General features: G+C 30.3%; 1 protein-coding gene across 1 annotated transcript in view; it reads right to left on the bottom strand.

The window, feature by feature from the left end:
* Nucleotides 1–15,682, bottom strand: part of LOC115882619 (pheromone-processing carboxypeptidase KEX1-like) — a 107,971-nt gene extending 92,289 nt beyond the window's left edge. Inside the window, exon 1 of the mRNA XM_030900812.1 lies at nucleotides 15,339–15,682. The gene's annotated coding sequence lies outside the window, so the exon portion shown is untranslated. The remainder of the gene's footprint in view (nucleotides 1–15,338) is intronic.
* Nucleotides 15,683–26,131: the final 10,449 nt, after the last annotated feature.

Below are 26,131 nucleotides of genomic sequence, written 5' to 3'. Positions count from 1 at the left end.
GCAGAAGAATTAAGTTCGCATGGAGTACTTATGGAAGGAACTCAATCATATTCAAACCTAAAATGCCACTCTATCTAAAGAAGAAAACATTCGCGACCAATGTATAATACCGGTCATGACCTATGCATGCGAAACCTGGACACTTATAATGACATCATAAGGACACTGCAGGTGGCACAACGTTCTATGAAACGAAATATACTGGAAATAATCAAGACGGACCGTAAAAGAATAGAGTTGATATGACAAAAGACCGAGATAATTGATGACATCCACAGAGTCAAATCCCTCAAGTGGCAATGGGCAACAAATGTCAGATTTCAGTGTAGTAAAAATTAGCGATGGGAACTATCGAATGAATTAGACTATCGAATGGTTACTGAATGAATGATTTCAACTATCGGATGGTTTTATTCGAATAAAATAATTCATTCATTTCTATACTAAAGCATATGTGACAACCTCGCCGTGCAACTAAATGGTTATCGTTGAGCCACGACTATCGAATGCTTTTTATAAATGAAATTTAGTATTCGTTTGATTTTTGTGTGCGTCAGTGTATTATTAGTTCTTCGAAATTTTTATAACTTCACCTTATAAATACTGTGCTATTTTTGCGTTTAATAAAGTATTTAAAATACTAAAATAGTAGTTTTTTTAATTGACGATTGTGTGCGTGTGCAGGTGTCAAAATGTTTCCGATAATTTGTGTGATTTTCCGTAGCCCGATCTTTCAATTATTTTATTTTATATGGTATATATGGTCTATTTTTTAATGGGAAATTTTGAGAAGTAGCAATTTTTAAGAGAGATGAGATGAACTTAGAATTAATTTTAAAAATACATATTTGTATTTTGGATGTTTTAATAATATGAATTAGTTGAACTTAATAATCATATTTAAGTAATGGGGTTAAATAAATGGTTATCGAACTCAAACTATGGGGTGAGAAAATTAAATTGAAAGTTTTACACGTGCCAATTTTAAAAAAAAGTTAACGATGTTTGTATTTTGTTTATGCTAATTCTCTTACATGTAGTTTTTTGCGAAGAAATATTTCATTTATTTTTTAAAGTAAATAAAAGTAAATATTATTTTTAAATAGTAATATAAAGTACCTAATATAAATAATTTTGATTTCTAATTTTTTATTTATATTTTCCTTCCATTACACTGCATGCTTAGAAAATTAATAAATGTTTATATTTCATGATTTTAAAGTTTGTTGTTAATAAAACAAATTAGTTCTGTAATTATTATAATTTAAAAACCAACGTTGCCAAAAAATTTAAAGACTATATTATTTTTAAATAGGATCTAATATAAATAATTTTGACATCTAATTTGTTGTTTATATTTTGCTACTACGTAAAAAAATGTTTATATCAAATTATTTTAAATTTTGTTGTTAATAGGTATAACAAATCATTACTGTTATTATTTTTTATTAAACCAGTCTTTGCTTAAAAACATTAAAAATAATTTTCCTACATCCAAAATAACAAGTATTATTGCAGTGTAACAACATAATATTAATAAAAAAAATGCAAAATATATAGACATATTATCCCTAACTAACTAAAGCCAAACAGTAATATTCTTTGCTAATATCAACTAATACCAATATATGGCAACAGCGCCCTTCATAATGTATTTTCTGTGTAAATACGAGCACCTCAATAAAAAAAAATGTGTCCTTATCTTTATATGACTCCGCAAAAAATCAAAGATGCCGGCTTCTTTCATAGCATTGCCACCGACCGCTGTCGGGTTTCTAGGAAAGAAACCTACGTCGCCGGGCGACAACTAAAATCCAGTTAATATTTTATTATAATCGATCCTGACGAATAAATGAATTTCATAAATGAATGAATTTTATAAATGAATGGTTTTTGCTGCCGAATTACTAGAATACAATATTTCAAGGCAGATGACGCATATAAACTATAATAAAACACAATTATAATAAAATAATTTAATTAGTCATAGAGACAGACAGAAAAAAGAATAAAGATAACCAGCTCTTTTCAATAAAAATAAATCACATCTACGGAATAAAACGCTCTAATGCAATTTTTTACTCTTTTACGGTGTGTTTCGAACCAACAAATGCTCGAAACCGCACGCCGGAGCTCAATTCTTGTGCCGCTTCCCTTCAACCGATCTCCTTAAGACCTAAATTATTCACCAAGAGAGAGAATTGCTAGACGCAGGGGCGCAACATCACAGCGAAAACCGCAGCCTTTTGTATTATTCAAACACGATGCGACACTATTATGAAATGACGTTATTTAGACAATAACTAGATTCGATTTCAAACAGATGGAGTATCATTGTCTTCAAAGATATTAAACATTAAATGCTCATAATGATTAACCAATGTTTCTTTTTTAAACCCTAGTCCTGCATTGCCTTTTATTTGAAATTTTGCACAAACATCAGAAAAACTTATCAACTGACATCATTATGAAATTTCAGTGTTGCGTTGGTTTCTCAGTGGTTAGAGATAAACAAATAATTATTGAGAGTAATATAAATACATAAAAGCGGTTATTTTAGACTTATTTGAAAAACGGTACAGAGAAAATATGTTTCTTGTTTCGAGATCTACCAACCCTGAAAATATTTGCACTTATTTATGACTCACTCTGTATATAAAGAAGTTATAGAATTTTACGCAGAATCTAAAAATAAAATAAAAATAGGGTTTTGTATTTAAAAAACATGTTATATCCGCATACTCTGTAATAATTTTAAAATATGTGTCTTAACCTTTACTATAACTATTATATTTAACGTTTTCTTGTAAACCTCGAAAAAATAAGATTATTCACTTTACTCTGTTGTTGACTCACCCTGTATAATGGAAAAACAAAAGTATTTGTAAGAGTGTATTCCAAAAGACATATCCAAATAGCCTTAATGATACTCTTTTCACTAGGTCTCCAAAAATAACAGACTAATTTTTTTCACTCTTCTTTTCAATTAACATTAAAATTATCGGTTCATAAATGCCGTGACATTACGTGCCCTATAATCAAATTGAAATATTTATGATATTCTATTAAGCAGACATTCATTCTTCCCCTAGCTTATTTTCAGAATGGCGACCAGATAATAAGAATAATGTTTAACTATCCGTATATAATGATAAGGCCCAGACTATGTGTGATGACTCATGGGGTCTTTTGCCAAGATTCTTTAGTGCTCTATTTTTCTCCCGACTTTTAATAGATTAATGTAAACTTTTATATATCAACAATGTGCATTTTTGTAAGAATACGAGCCAATTGAACGTCTACTACACTTTTGATAGACAGTGTCTCTGCTTATTAAGTTTAACCAGGTAATTGTGGCGTTTTTTTTAGTTTTTAACAATATGTTATTTTGAAACTAATATTTGTCTCCTTGGAAGAAATATGTTTAATATTTATAAAACAAAACCATCATAGTAATTTTTGCTCTACTTCTGATTTGATTAACCTTTTCACACTACAACCTTTTCCCGGAAAAAAAAACTCTCATCATACAAAAAAGGGTAACCCACATACATATAAATAAAAAACTGAAATCAGCTATGTTTTTCTAATTCAATCCGACTAAAAGGAGAGAGCAGCTCCGGAGAGCGCTTTTGTTCGAGTGACAGGTGTCCGAAATCCGACATTTTCACAATACAAAATTTATACGACACACAGCAAGAACTCGCTGGCGGCCGACCGGTAAGTCGATCCAACAATATTTATGTATCTGCTTTCCGCTAGCTAGCTTTTATTTTCCGTCTTTCCATCTCATAAACCTCGGCCATATACTTAAATCCGTTTTACGCGCCATCCATACTTCTTTAATCCAGAACTAAGTCTGAGATATACCGAGCGAGACTTTCTTACTTAAATCCTTCTTCGTCTTATATTTTGGTTAGATTTAATTATAAATTCTTGGAATGAAAAGGTTACGGACGCAATCTACGAAATCGTAAAGCTGCCATCGCAACATTGAAAAATATTTTTAGCAAAATTTACACTTTTTATGTGAATTTACACTTTTTCTGAAAATCTACACTCTTTTTCTGTAAATTCGCATTTTTTCTGTAAATTTACACTTTTTCTGAAAATTTACATATTTTCTGTAAATTTACACTCTTTCTGAAAATTAACAGATTTTCTGTCAATTTACACTTTTTCTAAAAATTTACAGATTTTCTGTAAATTTACACTTTTTCTGTAAATTTGGACTTTTTTTGAAATTTACATCAAATTTGTAAATTTACACTTTTTTAAATTCAGAGATTTTCCGTAAATTGACACTTGTTATGTAAATTTACACTTTTTCTGAAAATTTACAGATTTTCTTTAAATTTATACTTTTTTTTTAAATATACACTTTTTCTGTAAATTTACATTTTTATGTAAATTTACATTTTTTTTTGTCAATTTACACTTTTTCTGAAAATATACACTTTTTCTGTAAAATACACTTTTTGTGTAAATTTGCACTTTTTCTAAAAATTTACAGAAAATGTGTAAATTTATACTTTTTTTGTAAATTTACAGATGCTCTATAAATTGACACTTTTTCTAAAAATTTACAGATTTTCTATAAATTTACACTTTTTTTGTAAATACACTTTTTCTGTAAATTTACATATTTTCTATAAATTGACACTTGTTTTGTAAATTTACACTTTTTCTGCAAATTTACAGATTTTCTTAAAATTTATACTTTTTTTTGTAAATTACACTTTTCTGTAAAAAAATACACTTTTTCTGTAAATTTTCATTTTTATGTAAATTTACACTTTCTCTGAAACTTAACAAATTTTCTGTCAGTTTACACTTTTTTGAGAATTTACACTTTTTCTGTAAAATAGGTACACTTTTTTTTTAAATTTGCATTTTTTTCTGAAAATTTACAGAAAATGTGTAAATTTATACTTTTTTTACAGATTTTCTGTAAATTGACAATTTTTCTGTCAATTTCAGCGGTAGTTATTCTAAGAGTAGTTCCCATCGAACTCCATTCTATACAAATTTTTAAGTATAATCAGTAGATAAATTTAAAAGTGTGTTAACTAATTTTTGATAGTTTGGTATTATCTGAAAATTACTACTACTAATTTTGACATTCTGAAGGCTTACTTTGAAATTAGAGAAACAAACTTCTACGCTAATTGCAACCAATCATTTATTCTACTAAATTCGTGGCTCCGAATGATGCTGTAATTTTTAAAAACTTATTCTCTTATATTTTAAATGTATAGAATATAGAACTCTTTATAGAATGTAACTATTATCGGATTAACATCTGATTTGTATATTCTCGGCAGCTTCCTTTTTTTATTTGCCTTTAATCCATGGTATAAAAAATGTTTTGGTATGCAATGATTAAGCTGTGTATATTTATATTACCATCAAAAGTAATCCCTATATAAATTTTATTTCTTATTTTAAGACATTTAAGAAACCAACATTGTTTCAAGCTATTTTAAATTATATTAAACACATTAGATATAAAACTATACTCGCAAATTTGCCATTGCTGTCAAATATTTTTCCAACCGTCTCGTAACAGAAAAATTCTCCAACAATAAGCGCGAAAACTACGAGCGAAATATAGCGATTTGCCTTTTCTTCGCGCAATTTAAAAGTCGATTTTATTTCGTTTTATTCCTTGTTTGCTCCTCTACTTACCGTTATTCCTTTTTTATAGTTTTTACGATTATTTTTCCACTTCTTTTATTCGAACGAATAAACTCTGAAGGGAAAGATCATAGCGCTCCAGTTTTCTCGCACGCTTTTCACTTAGTTCTCCCCATTTATTGAATCGTCCTTTTCTCGGCGTTTTGTTTTAAGGAAAACTATGTTTACTTTTTCTCCGGCGGTTCTCGGTGTCCATTTCAGCGCCGGATATGGAAGGGCGCACGAGCCTAGACAAACAGCGTGGTGGGCCGTACATGAAAGATAAGTCAAGATATGTCTGGGAATATCTGTGGAATAATATGAAGGGGGTGTTTTTGAAATGCGATAGCAGAAATAGCTGTTGGTGTTTAAAATAGATTCTAACATCTAACATCATTTCTGTATGCATTTAAATATACAGTATGTGTCAAGCAAGAGGAACAAATTTGATAATAGATAAATATTGAGACGTGTTCCAAAAAAAAACCGCTCAGACAGGTAAATTGGTAAATTTTTGTGGTTCATTTATTTTCAACAAATAATTTTGGCTGTAATAGTCCTTCAACATTTTTTTTAAGGTAATAGAAAATGATTGAGCATTGAAATTAAAAGAATTTGGGACATCTATTGTATTTTTTATTTTACATAACGTTTCGGCTTGTTTAGGTTAGGTTACATCCTCAATCATCCAAATTCACAAAGTAACTCAATCAGATTTAGAAAAGAGCAAAAGAAAAATTTCTGTCTACCGTTTCTGGATGTTCTTGTCAGTAAAACTGATGAATTCATTAGCACTTTTGTATATACAAAACCTACACATAACGGGAAAGGGTTTAAATTCTCAGTTGAACCATTCCAAAGCAAAAATATATACAGGGCGAGTCTTAAATAAGTGCAAATTTTTTAGGGGTAGTATATTTCGACCTTAGATACACGATTATGTTTTTTTTGCGATCACAACCTAACCTAACGGAATTTTTTTTTTGGAAATTTTTTTAGTTAAAAAACATAATTTTTTGATAATATGGCAACATAGGTAGTAGAAAAAATCATTTTTTTTATATTTTCAAAGTAAAGTAACTCTGTTATTTTGGACTTACTTGAAAAACAGTAAAGAGAAAATATGTTTCTTTTATCGAAATCTACCAGCCCTGAAAATATTTGCACTTAGTTAAGACTCACCCTGAATATATACCGTATATTAAAACATTATGTCATCGAGCTATCACTGTGTGCAGTCATAAAGAAGCTTTTAATCCTGAACTAAGTAATATTGAAACGGATTTGTTACAGAATGGTTACTCTGCGAAATCCTTGGACTCATTGGTGCTCTAGCCTGAAAAAGATGCTTTCTCTCTCCCTTGACGATTCCATATTTGAAAGAAATATCAGGAAAGATCAGGCGAATAACAATTATTATAAAATTAAAACTGTTTGTAAGTCTAGTCTGAGACTACTCTAAGAAGTGGCTTAACAAAAGGAAAACCGGAATCATCAAAACAAGAGAAAAAGTGCACCGACCAGCTAACTTATGAGTGCGGTGAGTTGTATATTGGTGAGATAAAGCGTTCTCTAAATTTACGAGTTAACGAACATAAAAAAGATACACTGAGATGTTATTACCCTATTTTATATTTTAACATGTTTTAAATAAAATTAAAATTCCACTGATAAACTGGAATTTGTCAGCTATATTGAAGTACTTTCGCGGTAGCCCTAATTATGTTAATATGCTCTTTACCCTGTCTTATTATTTGGCTACAAAATCCCACTATAATGGCATAAATAGCAATGTATACTTGACTGCCAGAATATAGTGACACACGTCATGGGAAAAATGGGTGTCAAGACAAAGATTTGAACAAAGGATTTTACAAAAGGGAGAGTTAGTACTCATAAACTACTAATTTAAGTTTGGAAGCCTGAACGAAGAAGTCTGTAATTATAAAACCAAATATAACCCTTACAGTCTTTAAATTCAAACCGAAAGTTTCAAAAATATTTCATTGCTGTCCATCTAAATCAAAATCACTTAAAGCAATAATAAAAGTAATTAATAACAATAATTACATAAAAGTAATTTGAAAATTAATATTTCAAGCTTAAATACTTGCAAAAAAGTGACACCCTTATACAGTGTGACCCACTCAAGACCGGGCACCCTCCATAAAATCTGTGTTTATAGTCCGATTTTGATGATTTTTTTTCAAATATAAAGTTTCAAAAAATATACTTTAGGGCTCAATGTCATGTTATTTCACAAAAAACAGGGCCTACTTAATAAAGTTTTTGTGGTGAAAAATTTGCAAAATCATATTAGCGATTTTTTTTCAAAAAATTTGAGTACACCCCAACATTTGGCATCCCCCAAAACAGTTCTGTACCAAATTTCGTTTAAAAATATTAATTATTAATAATTCTGCAGTTAAATTAAATAATTCCCTATTTTTGCCAATTTAACGATGAGTTATCAAGTAACCCTTGAAAAAAACAATCCACGACAACGAGTTTTATTACAAACAATGATAAAAATACTACAAGCAACACAATAACCGAATAATAAGTTAAACATATTCAAATAATTCTAGTTGCTTCTACCAGCCCTCCATTCAGTTCAATACATTTGTCGCATCTTTTTCTTAGATTAACAGTTACATTCCTAAGCTGCTGTGGTGTAATATTTCAGAAGCCTCTGTAATTCTAATACGTAATTCATCTACAGATTGAGGTCTAGACTTGTAAACTTGTTGCTTTAAGAAACCCCAAAGAAAGAAATCAAGGGGTGTTAGGTCCGGGGATCTCGGTGGCCACTCAATTAGCGGGCTATTTCGACCTATCCACTTATTTTCAAAATTTTCATTTAACCATTCCCTGACAACTGCCGCGTTATGCACAGGTGATCCGTCCAATTGAAATTTTAAATTCAAACGGGTTTGGCATGGTAAATTATGTATTGCATCCCAAAAGTCATTAATCAGAAAATTCAAAAACGTTGGACTATTCAAATTTCTCTCAAAAAAATATGGACCAATGATTCTATCATCAAGTATGCCACACCACACATTTAATTTCTGAGAATACTGTCTTCTTGTATTGATCACCCATTCAGGGTTTTCGACTGCCCAGAATCGCGAATTTTGAGAGGATACTACTCCGTTTGTACTAAATGTTGCCTCATCACTAAATAAAATTTCTTTTAAGAAATTTCTATTATTTAAATACTCTGCTTGAGCCCATAAGCAGAATTCTAATCGTCTAACATCATCTCCGTTTTCCAAAGTGTGTAAAATCTTTGGTTTAAAGGGTTTAACTTTATTAGTTCGCAAACATCTCCTAATATTTTCCCTTGGTATATCCAAATCAACACTGGCGCCTCTAATGCTTGCACGAGGATTGTTACGAAAATATTCTAATATTTCCTCATTCCGCCTATTTATTCGATGTTCCGGCCTTCTGTTTTTTAGTAAGTATTTTGACACACAACCAGTTTCATTAAAAACTCTATTTATTCGTTGAACCGTGCTTCTACTTACTGCAGGTCTGTCGGGATGTCTGTTGTTAAATTCTCTGGCAGCTTCTCCTGCTTGAAGATAGTTATCACCCACTAAACGAATAATTTCAATTTTATCCCTAATATTTAATTGTTCCATAATGCAAATAATATTTCTTGATACAACACTTTTCTGCGTGCTATTAAATTAATATTCAATTCTACGCTGCAAGAATTGACAGCTAATAAAACCCATTGTGTGGATTGTTTTTTTCAAGGGTTACGTGATAACTCATCGTTAAATTGGCAAAAATAGGGAATTATTTAATTTAACTGCAGAATTATTAATAATTAATATTTTTAAACGAAATTTGGTACAGAACTGTTTTGGGGGATGCCGAATGTAGGGGTGTACTCAAATTTTTTGAAAAAAAATCGCTAATATGATTTTGCAAATTTTTCACCACATAAACTTTATTAAGTAGGCCTTGTTTTTTGTGAAATAACATGACATTGAGCCCTAAAGTACATTTTTTGAAACTTTATATTTAAAAAAAAAAATCATCAAAATCGGACTATAAACACAGATTTTATGGAGGGTGCCCGGTCTTGAGTGGGTCACACTGTAGATATATTTTTTGTATACAGACAATATCCATAAAGGAAATACTTCTGATGGACTTTATTTGTACCAGCCTAATTTTCCCCTTCAAGCAAATAAAACATCCCAATCTACAGATTCCGTTTTTTCTTTCTCTTTCAAAAAAACTTTGACCCCCCACTGGTTGGTGTCAATTTATAAGCGCGTATGTGAACACTCTATCACCCGAAATTGCCATTCTTATGATACGAAATTTATTTTTTATGTTCTTCCCCCACTTTTTGCTGTTTTTCTTTTGAAAGGAAAATTTATAACCGGCCTATTTTCACCGAGAAAAATGACGTAATAAGGAACAGAGAGTAGATTTTAAAGAAGAATTTTCTTGTAATTTTATTACGTGAAAAATGGCCTATTTGCGGATAGTTATCTTGCTGCATTATGTATGATCTCGGAAATAAAATCTAGTTAATAGAAAAAATATATAGACAGATTTTAATAAGGTGTCTCTTTGACCTATTACACTACGATAATTTCAGATCTATTGTCTACATCTATGTAGAAGGTGTCTCAGAGGTGCAGATATTTTAAATTCGACCGATTCGATTCGTAGTATATTTCGACACCGGAAACACGCCTGTGGTTTTTTTTACGAAAAAAATTGTTGAGAAATTTAAATTTTTCTTGACATTTTCCGGGAATTTTAAAATACTTTTTAGTGTCACTTTTTTCATTTCCTTGAGATTTCTCTACGGTCGCGGTGCCGGTGTATTTAAACTTTGCAGTGTTGCAACCTCCTACGTTATCTACGTTCTACATATATCTATATTTATAAATTCATAGCAATTTTAAATTTCTACACAAAAAATTAGGAATGTTAATTTTAATCTTTTATCCAAAGCTTCATTCAGAACCTCGCAATTAGTGGAATAATTTAGTTGTTTCAATTGTTCCTTTAATTTCAGTGTAAGCATTCAGAACGTCAAAATTAGTGGTAGACATCTTCAATTAATAGAAAAAGTTATCAAACTTTTAACTTTTCCACTAATTATACTTCAAAATTTGCAAGATATATCATTTTGGCCTTTGATTATCTTCCGCTAAGAGAAATTGTTGTTAGAAATCAAAAATTGATTATTTTATAAGCTAAATATTAGGCTTTCTCAATGGATACAACTGACTAACGCAAGCTGTTGCTAGGATATTATATTAATTTTAGATGTGTTCTTTAAACATTGTGAATGATCGTAAACTAAAAAGTATAAAGTGTAATTGAAACTACTCATTTATTCCACTAATTGCGAGGTTCTGAATAAAACTGAAATTTGTTTGGTTGAAAAAATTCACTAATTTTAATTCGAATTTTGATTTATACTTACTCAATATAATCTAATATTTTTAGATACCTATTGATTACAGAGTTTTGTTTGTTTCCTTTCGTATTTCTCTGTTTTATTTTTATTATTACAAAAAACTTGAATAGTACAGGCTTCTATTGATTTCTTTGAAACGCCAAATTTTAGTTTTTTTACTAGATAATTTTCTATTGCAATAAAAACCGACAAATAAAAAGTATTTAAGATTTATTAATTTATTAAAGATTTTTATCTCATTAGATTAGTAATTTTTAAGTAACTTTTAACTAAATTGGTACTCACCTTGACAAAAATTTCAAGAAGAATACTTTTTAACAGAATGATATACATTTTCCCTTTTTTAAAAGTAAAGTAACAGAGTTCTTAAAAAGTATATAAGGCGAAAGACTGGAAGGAAGAAGATTATAGCTCATAAAACAAGTTATATTTCGCGGATTTTTAAAATATACATTAAGCAAACCTAAACTTTATATAAGACAAGAAATCCCTTTCTTTCTTTCTAAACTTTTAAGTTTTAACAACTTTCAGCTACATTCTTTCATTCGCGGATGACAAAGCTGTTTTTTAAATCTTTAATCTAGTTTTAATCTTTGAATAAAAGACGCGAGATATTCTGTCTTATTTTTTCTTCTAAAATTGTGATAATATAAAACATGCCAAGTATCCTTAAGACCTTAACGCTAACATAGTAATGTTGATATTTAGTATAGGGTACTACAGCAATTAAAAGAAAATAATACTTCTAAAAATAACATATAAAAGTCCAAAATATCTACTTTTGTATTAAACTAAAATTTGTATGTCTGCTTGAAAACTTTTTATTGATGCTACAATACCAAAAACATTTTTATTTGTATAATAACACCAGTTAAAATGGATATTATTTTATATAAAAGCAAATAAAAAACCACTTAGCAACTAACTAGCTAAAGCCAGTAAAAATAATTTTCTATGTTAAATGAAAATTACGACATAATAAATATTTAATTTAAATAAAAAGGGTTGCAGTTAGAAACGATATTAAAAGAGAAATAAACATAAGTCATAATGAAAATGAAATAAATATAGATATCTTTATTCTGCTTATTTCTAGCGCTTTTATAATAAACTTTTATTACTAAAATTCACATTGATTAAAATGCGACCGTATAATAGTAAAGAAATAAACTAATTTAACTAAATAATATATAACGTAAATGAGGTATAATAAAATTTTGAATTTTATGTTCTTCCATATAGTTCAGAATAATAGTTAATTTGAACAGTAATTTAAAACCATGAATAAGTAAAATCTCTTTTATTTTGTTTTTGGAATGAAATTAAAACTTTAAAGTAAATAGTAATAAAAGAGTAGATGGAGATTATTTTTACAAGTTTTACTTGAAAATTTGAAAACAATAAACTAGAATGATGGATGAATTTACAGAAGTAAATCTAAAAAACAAATTTTAAAGTTTTGGAAAAGGTATAAAAAACTCAGAATAAATAATTTTTAGAATTGAAGTAAATAAATAAAAATTAAAATGATATTTTGTAAAATTCTTAAGACGACTTAATATGTAGTTATTATACAGGGGGTGAGTCTTAAATAAACGCAAATATTTTCAGAGGTAGTATATTTCGACCGTAGTACCACGATTATAAGACTTTATTCGCAAAAATAAATTTATGAAAATTTGGAATTTTTGGAAAAATTTTTTTTAGTTAAAAAACATAACTTCTTGATAATATGGCAACATAGATAGTAGATTAAATTCAGAAGAAAGAAAATCCAGAAAAGATCCTCAAAATTTTAGCAAAAATCATTTTTTTGGGGGGAATTTTCAAAGTAAAATAACTCGGTTATTTTAAATTTATTTGGAAATCGCTAAAAAGAAAATATGTTTCTTTTATCGGGATTTACCAGCCCTCTAAATATTTGCACTTATTTAAGACTCACTGTATAATCCTGTGTTATATAATACACGAGTCGAAGTATTCGATCTTTCAATTTTTATAATAAGTATAATTTTAATTATGAACTTAAATCAAGTTAGTTGGGCATATGTCATAAATATAAACTAGATTATAAAAAAATAAAATACAGAAAATAAAAATCTAAACAAGAAGAAGCGTGAATCATAAATTAAAAAATTATGAGATGGCTAAATATATATTATTTTATATACATAATTTGTAATAGTAGTAAGGTGTGACCATTTTATTGTACAGATTTAGCAATTTGTTTTGTACAAAACTTTAAAGGGCTATATATCTTTTTTATTATTGGTTATAGTTGTAGTTAGTTGGCATGTAGTTGTTAACTTTCATTAAACAGCAGATTATAGGGGTTTTAGTGAAGCATAACTAAAAAACTAACAAAGTAATAAATGTTTCATCTTTAAAAATAAAAAAGTTATAACTTGTTAAAAGTGGGATTAAATATAATGTTAACACTGTACAGATTACTTGAATAATACGAACAATATTTTATAAAGGGATCTATAAGTATTTAATCAACAAAACCAACATTCCCAAAATGTGTTGAGTGTATAAAAAAAATAATATTTTATGTTTCATATTATACTGTACTAGAATATTATTACAGTTTAATAAAAAAATCGACAGTAATTATTCTTATCGTGGCTAAATTGGCCGGTTAAGTCTTGCATGCTTTACTTGACTCTTAATTAGTGTTATAAAATTAATCGACAGCACACAACTCGTCTAGGGATTAAATTAAGTATACACATACAAGTCACGTGCATACATACTGCAATCTTAGTTAGGTTATTTTAACTACCTAGAATTTGTATACATACATCATAAATATCTATTTATTTCCGAGCGATACACACCTCAATATAACTTATATTTACATATAAAGTCAAAAACAAGTGTTATTATTTGTATACAAGTGTTATGATAATTATACCAAAAGTAAATTGGTACTATACAATCGAAAAAAAAACGGCGTCAAAGATGGATGGGGAATGAAAATCAATGATAATTTTGGCGAGGTCAAGCCCTAGATGTTATTTGCTTGGCCCGTACTTTTCTTTATTTTTTAATGACACTTACTACTAGTTCGGCTCAAGAAGGTTGTATTTTATTTTAATACTGAGTAAGAATTATTTTTAAATGATGTAGCATAAATTAATTTTTGAAAATAGATTTGTGTGTCTGGAAACGTTCTATCCTTTCTTAATCTTTCTATAATTAGCGCTAATTTTTGACAAATTTTATGTCATTTTTTAATAAATGGCGTCTAGAGATAGACCTTGCCAAAATATTCAGCGATTATCAGTCCCCAGTCATCTTTGACGCCGCTTTTTTTCAATTGCATGGTATAATATCTAAAGGAAGTAATATTTTTTTATAAAAATAAATTGACGCCTATGACAATTATAGCAGAGGTAAATTGGCATGTTAAAAATTAATTGTTCAAACATGTTTTTACATTTTGGAAGCTAGCCATATGGTTACACACAACAGAAGTAAAAAAGTCGGTCTATAGAATCATACACACTATTTTGCGTTACTATAACTAGAAATATTTTTAACAATTTTTTTCTGTTAATATAATAATAAAAAAATATTAAGACTGTGTAAATTCACACTAATTTGGCTTGACAAATAAAAAATATTAATTATATGATAAGTAGAAACTTCAAAAAGTTAATAAAAAACGTGCTTCATAAAAAGAAAGGTTATGTATAATATAGTAGTATATTGTTTAATTAGGAGTAAAAATGATACTATTTGTGGCGAGGTTGTACGTTTGATGCGCAGACGAGGACAGAAAGTCATTTTTACTCCAAATAGAGCATGCTATTTTCTTAAAACGTCACAAATAATTTTTTAAATAATTCTAAACCCGTTAAATAATTTTTAAGTAATTATACGTCGAGAAACTATGGTTACGCTCGTTGAATGTGACGCTTTATGTCAGTTTAATAATATATATTTTCGTACTTTTATGCTTAGGCGTAAAAGTGCTTTACTTTTATACCTAGGCGTTAAAATTGCTTTATTATGTTGTCAATCACTTCGGAAAAATTAACACTTTTGTGACGTTTGAAAAAAAAATATATTAGTGAGATTGTTCTAATATATTTATATATTCAAACAAATTTAAACATAACAAAAATGACAGTAATTATTTTTAACGCAATTTAAAATAAAGTGAAAAAAATTAGATTCTCATGGCATTACTTACTTAGTTCGCAGTAAAATGTTAAACGACAACACACAACTCGTTTAGACGCTAAATATAAACACACTAGTCACATGCACATACACTACAACCTTCTGTCACAATAACTTGAAGTAATTTGAACACATTTTTCTGTTTGTAAACAACACGCGCGTGATATATGTTTATAAATACGGTAATAACAATCGAAAAAGTCGATATAAAAGTATGAAAAGTTCTCGATATGTTTCGTTGTTTGGACGATATAAGTTTTTAATCAAGTTTTTCCGCGTTGATATCCCCGGTGAAAGTTCGACGTCGGCGCTACTGTGCGATAGAGCGGTACGGGCGTCCGCGAGTGTGACGGGCGTCGGTGCGATACCGAATGAGCGTCAAGGAGCGTCGCGCTTTGAGCGTCGGCACGCGGCTATCGGACGCCGCGTATAAATGCGCATGGTAAAGAGAAGTTGATATTTTTCATATTTTACAACATTTTTGTGGAATATGTTAACAAAGCAAGAAATTTAAAAATAATTTTATCATCTGGGTACGTCTTTTCTCGATAGTGTGTTTTTTTATTCATCTCAATAGCTTCATTTTTATTGGAGATATTTGCATTTGAATAAGACAGTTACGATTTACCGCAATTTTAACATTGGTTTTGGGTCCTCATCAACACACTTATAAAATAGTGTTTATTGTTTTTGTAATATCACTGTCATTGAAAAGTCATAATATTATTGTTTATTAACGTTTACTCTAGTAGATATGGTTTTAAGTTTTGAAATATCGGCTATTCTTGCTTTAATTGATCATGGTAGAGATAACCATAAACACTATTTTACAGGTCTGTTGACTAGGACCAATACCAAAGGCATGGTTTTAATGTAAAAAATACCAAAAAATGTTGTGTCTCTCAACTGTCTCTCAAAAACGATTATTTCCAAAAAACTAAAACTAATGAGATGAATTCATAAACATAACAAACTCATAAACAAAGTATCGAGAAAAGACGTACCTAGATAATAAAATGATATTTTTAAATTTCTTACTTTATTAACGTACTCCACACAGGAACTATCGAAAACAGGAAATTGCCATCCTATCCGATAGTCAAGCAGTACTTAACGCGATCAACTCAGTAACTATCAATTCGAAGTTGGTCAAAGAATGCCTACAGAAGCTCAACAAATTAGGCAAAGAAAATAAAGTCCTCCTACTCTAGGTGCCTGCTCACCAAGGAATAGAAAGCAATGAAAAAGCAAATGATCTAGCTAGAAAAGGAGCGAACACTCCAATAACTGGACCCGAACCGTTCTGTTTTCCAAACGGGAACCAACTGAAAGCGGAACTAAAGAATCTGGAAGACTCCATCCGTAACTTGGAATGGGTGTCCTCCAACGGTCTAAGACACTCGAAAAAGTTCCTCAGAACTTACGACCGAGAAAAATCAAAGGTTTTCCTTGATTTAAGTAAAATCAATCTTCGGATTGTCACGGGGTTTCTAACAGGACACTGTCTCCTCAACGAACACCTCAGTAGGCTGAAACTAAGAAACAACAGCGAATGCAGATTTTGTGGGGAAAATGGGAAAACACCAGAACACCTTATCACTGAGTGCACCGAGACGACGACCATTCGTACCATGAACCTTGGTACGTCTGATGTCAAGGAAGGAGAGCTGGCCTCTGTGGAGCCGTCTTAGATACTGGCTTTTGTTAAAGCTCTGGGACTGTATGATGGGGAACACACAATAGATCTATAAGGTCGCAATGATTAACTCCCCTCCTAAACATTCTATATTCTATATTCAACGTACTCCACAGGGTGTTTCAAACTTTCACCAAAATATCAACATTTTGTTTTCCCTTTTATAATTTACAGATGGCAACTTTTACTTTTAATTTAGAAAAAGGTACTAAAAAGTCAAATAATTTAGCTACAAATTACTTAAAAAATAACCAAATCGGTCAACTAGAACACAATATATAAAACTTTAAATTACATGAATATTTTAAGGTGCCCGTTTTGCGTACCGGTGCGGTGATTGTATTCAACAATTTTAATGCTTTATTGCTCTAGGCGTGTTTAAGTTTTTAAAATCAAATATTGTACTGAAATTTTCTATTTACTAAGTTTTGTGTTGCAATAATAAAAATTTATAGTACCTCATACAGAGTGTCTAAAAATTTATTTTAAATAATAACTAGATTTAAACGGCAATAACTTGTTTAATTTAAATGGAACGCCCTGTATAATATTATACAAAAATCGGACGCACAATTTAATTGTCTATCAAGTTGTAGTACACCAATTTTACCTATCTCTTCAGGTTTTCGTAGAAAATGCATTTTCTTATAATTTAGACCTCATATAACAATATGCCCATGATATATTGACATTTTAAATAAATCTCTGATATTTTTATTTATTTGGGACACTCTTGCCCTTTTTGAAAAGAATTTTAAATTATAGCTTTAGTAGTCCTCCAACGATAACATCATTCACAATTTCTAACTTCAATTTGATTTTAACAATTAAAACACAATTTTTAATATAAACCAAATACACAAAATTTCTCTCTTTACTGATAAAATTACAAGTTCTTTTCTGTTCTAAGCTAGGCTTAAACGACTAAAATGGATTGCTCTAATAAACATGGAATTTAAGCCAAGTTCTACAGCAAACTCTGTTTACAACCAGTGACAATTCTCTAAATTTAGTTGTTTTATTTTAAGCTTTGCCTAGATTTATATTGTACAAGCAGCACTAATTTTTTATGGTAGCACGAGTTTACGAGATTTCTAGTTCATGTATATTTTAATCATAATTTCAAAATATATTATTCAAAAATTACCTACAAAATCTACTATTTAAAATGTATAGTAGAAAATTCAAAATATATAATAAAAATAAATTTAATGCCATTCTATCCAAAAAAGAGAACATTCGACCAATGTGTACTACCAGTCATGACCTATGCATGCAAAATCTGTAAACTTAAAAGGGACATCATAAGGAAACTGCAGATTGCATAACGCTCAATTGAACAAAATATGCTGGGAGTAACCAAAAGAGACCATAAAAGAATATAGTAGATACGACAAAAGACCCAGGAAATAGATATCATCCACAGAGTCAAATCCCTCAAATGGCAATGGGAAGGAAACCTGGCAAGAAAAACGGACAACAGATGGACTACAAAAATGACAGCATGGTACCCACGAGGAATTATAAGACCTAGAAGAAGACCGAACCTGAGATGGGACCATTATATTAGAAAATTAACAGGGATAACTTAGACCCACATAGCTAACAATAGACAACAATGGGTTCAACTACAAAGAGAGTGAGGGAGGCTACACCATAATTGGAAATGGTTGAATAAGCTGAAAATGATTACAAAATTTAATTGTGAAAAAATCTTAAAAAGTAAGAAATGCGTCTCATAATCTAAAAATTATGAAATTTACAAAAAATACACTTAATTCCAATACATTTCATAGCTTACCAGACCCTAATTAAAAAGAACTGCTGTACATTTTATGGCATTTCGAAGTCAACTAAGCGGAAAGATAAGCTTATACATCGCTCACCGCTGCTACTGAAAACTCTAATTGCTCTCAATCCAGCAGTGCGTGCCTTCATGTCACAATAGGGCTCTAATACGAATTAAAAGACTTGGCTTAATGTTTGGAGAAGGTCACGTGGCGCTTTATTAGAGGTCCGGCGTTCCAGTAAAATGGCGATTGTCCTCGAATAATACGCGGTGTAAGCTGAATAATCCTTAATAAACTATGTGTCATTGCATTGTTAGCATGGAACGCGTCATAATGTTAGTTAATTTTATTGGAGTGAATCTGTATAAAAGTCTGTAGAACTGGAAATCAGCAAAAACAAATATTTCAGAATTATGCTGATCTATCAAAGGTTTTTTTAAAATTTTAGAACAGGTTCTTGTATTTGTAATATATTTTTAAGGAAGGTTGAAAAATATATATTTTTATTAATTTATTAATATCTCTAAAATTATCGAAATATATTTACTCAGATCTTAGAATTATATAAAGTGATTTGAAAGGAAGCCAAAAATGCAATAATATTGTGGCGACTTTTCTGTCGTTACCCAAATAGAATGAAAAAAGAATCCGTTGCTCAGGGTTAGAGGAAAGCCGGGTTCGTAGGTAAGGCTTCTGACTCACAGTGACTTTCTAATGTTGTTAAAAAATAAAAAAATGATAATATATAGGCTGCAGAGATTTTAATATTGATGTTAAGAATTCAAATAGGTATGGTCAAAGACAGTGAAAAGGGCGCCACTTACTTTGTTTATGAGAGTGGTAAAGTAAGAAACCAAAAAGAAAAATACGATATCACAACATAGCTAAAATAAAGTAATCAACAGCATTAAGGGTCTATTATGTTTATCAGGAATAAAAGTCAGAAATAACTATCCTACATTAAACATTTATTGAAAACAAACACAAGTATCATCAATTAGTCACAGTGATCCGAATAAAACCGCAAGTTATTTTAAATAGATTTGAATTTAGTAACTGCATTCTTTGAACTAAGTAAGCTACTTAATAAAAACAGGTGAAATTTATGTATGTCTCAATACGATGATGTTTCGAAACATGTCGTGTACAAAAACCTTTAAAATGAATACGTGTTAATAATTTTCATATAAAATATCATAGCTAAGTAAGAGTGTACTGTACGAATCAAATTATAACTTATAACGTTAAATAAAAAAATAATTTTGACTACAAAATGTGGGATAAATAGTGATAATTTACCAGGTTATTAAATCTGTTGTCTCAAAAATTATAAAATAAAAGCGTACCTTGTGTATCAAACTTAAGAGAGAGACTTATCTGTATATAGTTTCTTATGATGTAAACAGGTAGTTAGGTATTCTCCAGACTAACAGAAGTGGATGCAGATAACTATGGCAGGAGAAGTCTTCGATATCAGCCAAAAGAACGATTGTAATGTCAGGAACACTGTCTTAAGCTCAGCATACAAAAAGAAAGTGGGTGAAACATACAATAATTACTGCATTATTACTGCATACTATGTGGTAATTACTGAGTACCATGTGGTAGTTACTGAGTACCATGTGGTAGTTACTCTATAAATAAAAAATAGTTCTCAGGACAGATACTCAATAAAAAAAACAACTTACGGTCTGAAAATCAGCTTTACATAAATATATTCAAACCATATGCCGATCCAAACCAGTAATTAAATACTCAAATAAACGAAATAAAAAACGGAAATAACTGAAATAGAATTTAGTTAGATAGGGCTATATAAAATGGCGGATAAACTTACGGTGATCATTCCAAGAAGAAACCAAACAAATACGATCTATACTCTGGATTGCATACTTTAAAAGGTTTTCAAATTGCCAAATCGGATACCCATGCAATGGAAATCGAAAAGTGGATTCAGAGTGCTTTTCACTGGAAAATTTGTCGGACGCCGAAACACGCGTCTTCTTCAGATCCAAATTCCCAGAAAGAAAGACCTTCTTCTCAGTTTCAGAAACGAAAACAAAAAAAACCCTTTTCACCACAAACAAAATGAGAGAGAAAAAAGTGATATCATATGATTGAAATCATTAGAACAGAAAATCGCAATCCACAGCGAAGTGAGATTTGGACAAGTGAAATGCAATTAAGGAAGTTTGGCATATAGCGAATAGATGGCGCTAATAAACAAGACAAGTGAACTGTAATAAATGAAGTTTAACATCTAGCGAATAGATGCGCTAATAAAAATTAAATATCGAGACAAGTGAGCTGTAACAAATGGAGTTTGGTATCTTTGGCATCTAGCAAATAGATGGCGCCAATACTAAGAAATTTAAATAAAAATAGAATTTTAAATTCAATTTTATTAAAGGAAATAAAAATGCTACAATATACAGGGTGTTCCATTTAAACGAATCATCCCGATCGACTCACACATTTTTGAGCCTCCCTATAGAAGTTAAAATATTTTCCTGAAGTACATTACACTTAAACAAAATTCTCAAGTTTTTAATTCCACGAGCTACAGATGCCCGACGAACTATTGCCGGACCCTGTATGTTGTTGGTTATGGAACTTAGGACATTTTACAAATAAAACATGACAAGTCGATTTTCTGGCTCTAGAGAACATTATTTACTTCAAGTTTTCAAATGACAACTGTCAAATAGACCGGTCTCAATAGTTCCAGATCATTTTGCCAATCAATCATCTCTACTACAAGATTGACAAAAAAATCTTACTTCACCTTACGGTTAGGTGGTACGAACTTATTCTGGTCATTTAGTAGTTAACGTAAATATTAGAATTTCCGGTTTGTTTTATAATTAAATTATTTTCTATCTCATTAAGACCGTTCCATTATTTATTGTTCTCCTCCTTCCTGCGCTTCTAATTGAACCTGGAAAAAATCGAACGAAAGTCAATGGCGCCAAAAGCAATTAAAAATTGACAATTTTACGTTGGCCATAAATCGTCTGCCGGCGAGTGCAATCGAACAGCATAAAATATTGATAAGATCCGCTTCCGCTAAGGTGCCGGCTAAAGCGTGAATTTATTCCCTTCATCTTTATCCCCACGGTGTCTACGTTAAACGGTCACCGATAATTGCTCATCTTTTATAGAACATCTTTTTACTATCGCTAAAAGTGTTCTCTTTCTCTGAATTGTCTCGATTAGAAAAGTAAACTAAAGTAATTTATTTCTCGTTAATAGTCTTTGTTCTCGAATAAAATTAAAATAAAATCAGAAATTGAGAAACATTTTAATTACATTACAATGTTACAGTAAGTTTTATAATCCTTATCAAAATTACCATCAACATCATTCTATGGTCTACCATTAATACGGAGATGCAGACTTCTGTTAGTAGACCCACTGCACTTCTCATAGTCTTTCTGTCGTTGCTTATCAGATCTTCTTCTTCTTAAGCTGCCGTGCTAATTCCTGCGTAGGCGTTCATATTTTTCTTCCTCATCAGATGGTTCTATTAATTGCAGCGACTTGGAGTGCTTGAAAGTCCTGTAATCCAATCGACTATTTGAATATTTCTCAGTTAGGATAGCTTCCTTCGGCCTATTACCCTTTTGCCCCCCTCCATTTTACCCTGGAGAATCAGACGCTGAAAGTGATAGCGTTCTCCACGTAGTATGTGTTCCAAATAGGCTATTTTCCTCTTCTTGATGATTTCAAATATTTCACGTTGTTCTAGACCAGCTCTTCTGAAAATGTCTTCATTCCTCACACGGTCGACCCAGGGCACTCTTAGCATTCGTCGTAGGGTCCACATTTCGAAAGCTTCAATTCGGTTTATTGTAGTTACCTTCAGTGTCCATGCTTCCACATCATATAACAAAACAGGCCAGACATAGCACTGCACCATTCTGTCTCAAAGTTCAAGTTCCTATCTCTAAGAAATCATAGAAGTTTTAGAAAAGTAGATCTTGCTTGTTCGATCCTGCATTTGATCTCCTGATTTAGATCCCACGTTTCGTTAAACATGCATCTCAAATATTTAAATTGTGTGACCTGCTTGATGACCTCTCCATTTAAGTAAATTCTGGTGTTCGGAATGTTGTTTCTGCTAACAGCCATAAATTTTGCTTTTCTAGTATTTATATTTAAACCCAGTCTTTGGCTTTTCATTGTTAACCTTATTTAGAAGGATTTGGAGATTATTTGGATCATCTGCCAATATCATATAAGTTGTGTATATCAATATAAGTTGCATTATAGACTTCAAAATTATGAATTTCAGCTAAATATTTAATTTTATTTTGTTAATTTCTGAAGAAAGTGAGTCAGAGCTGTGTTTCAATTGATTCTAAGGAATTAATCACCTTTCAGTGTGAAGAATGATTGTAATGTAATAAACCAATATCACTTTATTTTACATAATCTTACTAAAAATTTACAACCACAATTCCCATTTATGGATACTTTTATCCAAATTAGCATAATCCAAAAATGTATTGTAGGTGCTAAATATTTTTGAAAACAACTAAAATTTACAATATTTTAATTTTGATTAGAATATACCTTCTTTTAATTATTCTAAGATTTAACTTTGGGAAATAACTAACTTTAACTTTGGGAAATATAATAAATTATTTTTTAAATAAGTCATATATAAATAATATAGTCTGATATAAATTTATTTTAAATAATCTTATATAATTTTATTTTCAGATCTGCTATATTTATACCGATGTCCCTTTCGATGTTCCTCAAATCAATTCCTACCCTCTGTCCCCTTTATTAAATCACATCACCATCATTAGTCTAAACGTTCATCCATAGTGCAGAAGTCTCAAAGAGAGACTTGACGTTGGAAGACCACCCTTCTCGAGACCGAAGAAAACATCCCTTAATTTTAAACGGCGGGCACAAATACCGAGCTGTGGCTCCGTAGATTACTGACTGCCGCCTTGTCGAAGTCTTAAGCAAACGCATTATTCACCCACGCATCCTATCAAGTGTGCCGTGCCAATAATGTCGGAGTAAGAATTCGAACTAGGCCTACTATGAGCTTTCCAGGTCCTAAATAATGCATGCAACGTAAGAAGGTAGAGAGTGGGTATAGATTAGAGAGTGGGGATAAAGCTATTGTGATTTTATTATGGGTTAATGCTATGATCAAAGGCACTACAGATCAAAAGATTTTCAGTACTGAAATTGATGTGGTAAAATATTTTTTTTTTTAAATAAAATTATTATTACAGGGTGACCCGTTTTATGCGACATATTTCTAAGATGTTATGTTTATACGCTTTTGCATTTTTGAAACCAGTTACTTAGTTTATGCAATGACCCAATTGCAAGGAAATTATACAAAAAGGTAAGCGAGGCTACACCATAATTGAAAATATTTGAATAAGCTGGAAATTATGATGATTTCATAAATAATAATTGAATATCTATTTCAATCAAAATTAGAGTAGATATTTATTCGTATAAATATAGTATTAAAATAGTGAAGAAGGAAGTAAGTCTTAAGGACCAAAACAGGAAAGATAAACGAATATAGAAAAACGAAACATAGAAAATTTAATAGTTATGTTACTCATAAAATATTAAAGTCGCTTTTAGCAGAAAAACAGAACATAAGAAAAATAAATGAACCTAGAGAATTTCTAATAATTATTAAATAAAACAGTCAAAATAAATATTAATAATTATAGTTTTTAACTTGCATTTTATTAAATTTTATTTACTTGTGGTTTGTAATTAATAATCGTAGTTCACTGATTTACTGGTAGCCATTTTATAAATATATAAAAATATGTAGATATTAAACATTGAATACGAGACAAACGTAATTACTTTATATTCGTAGAATAAAATAAATTTACCGCCAGATACTAAATTTTAATTAACAATTTAATGTAACCCTTTTATGCCACTTTTATAGTTTGTAATAAAACACGAAGTTTCAGGAACAATAAATCTAAAATAGAGCATTATTAGCTTTTGTTGCCTTTCATTAATTATGCTACAATTAAAACAATTCTATAATAAACAAATATTATGTGCATACAAATTTATATAGCACATATATAGCGACTAATAAATATATGTTATACAGAAAAAAAATAAATCAAATCAAACTAAATTTTTAGACATATACTTTCAAAATACTAGAACACCATATAGTTAATAATTACGCAGACACTAAGTTCGGAGAAAAACTTCATAAATATGTGCACAAGCACAAAGGATTAAAAATAGAAGTTTTAGAAAATAAAGATATAACCTCACACTTATGGTCCAAGAGTCCAATATAGAGCACTGGGTCTCCAGAAGTCATAGCGAAGTTGAGCTAACACAAGTATTATCCGGACATGGATACTTTGAAACTTATTTTAAACGCTCCCACTTTAGAGATATGGATACTTGTCGGAACTGGCTGACAATGTCGAACACACATTTTACCATTGCTCAAGATGAAGCTTTATTAGACATGCTGTAGAAGAGAAACTAACACCAAATAACCTAATCGACACCAAGCTGAAGAACAAAATATTTTGGAAGGAAATAAGCAAAATGGCCAAGGAAATCCTTGTGGAAAAAAGAAGAGAGAAAGAACGTATGATCCGATAGGTTCAAACCAGCTACATAGAACAGAACATTTATACAGAATCCTCCTTCTAGAGTAATACTAACGCGGTTATAGAAGAAGACATATAAAGGTTCTGAAGGTTGTTTTAGTCAGTACGAGTCTGACACTATTTCGGTTATCTTACCAAGTACCCATGATGGGTTTTTCCTTCAAAAAAATATATGGTCCAAGTAATGCTATAGAGTCGATTATGTTAGCTTATATCTAGCAATCTGCTATTTTAGGTGACTAAAACTACGAAGCATAATAACAAAACTCTATTTGTGCAACATCGACTGGCTCTTAAATAATTTTTCATAATATGTCTTAATATGATACTCTTTTATTTTCAAATATTGTTTTTCTTGTAGACGATAGTGCTAATTCTAATATACAGGGTACAACAAATTCGAGGTACGAGCATGGGTATCTGGGAAAGGGTAATAGATACGAAGATGGTGAAATTGGAGCAAAGTTGCGCCTTGGTTGTTCACCAAGATGCTGTCAAAAAAGTTTTAAAAATTTCATGGATTGTTGAGTTTTTTGGAAAAAACGGATTTTTTGAAAATCATTTTTTTCCTGTCGTTACTTTTTAGAAAACCAAAAAACTAATTGCACATTCTCATAGCCACTCTATAAGGGCTACCTGATAGTGTTTTTAGATTTTATTTTATTTTTCTGTT

Source organism: Sitophilus oryzae, unplaced genomic scaffold, assembly GCF_002938485.1.
Source record: "Sitophilus oryzae breed Bouriz unplaced genomic scaffold, Soryzae_2.0 scaffold_178_pilon_pilon, whole genome shotgun sequence".
NCBI classification, from domain to species: domain Eukaryota; kingdom Metazoa; phylum Arthropoda; class Insecta; order Coleoptera; family Curculionidae; genus Sitophilus; species Sitophilus oryzae.
This window is presented reverse-complemented; position numbering and strand designations above follow the sequence as displayed.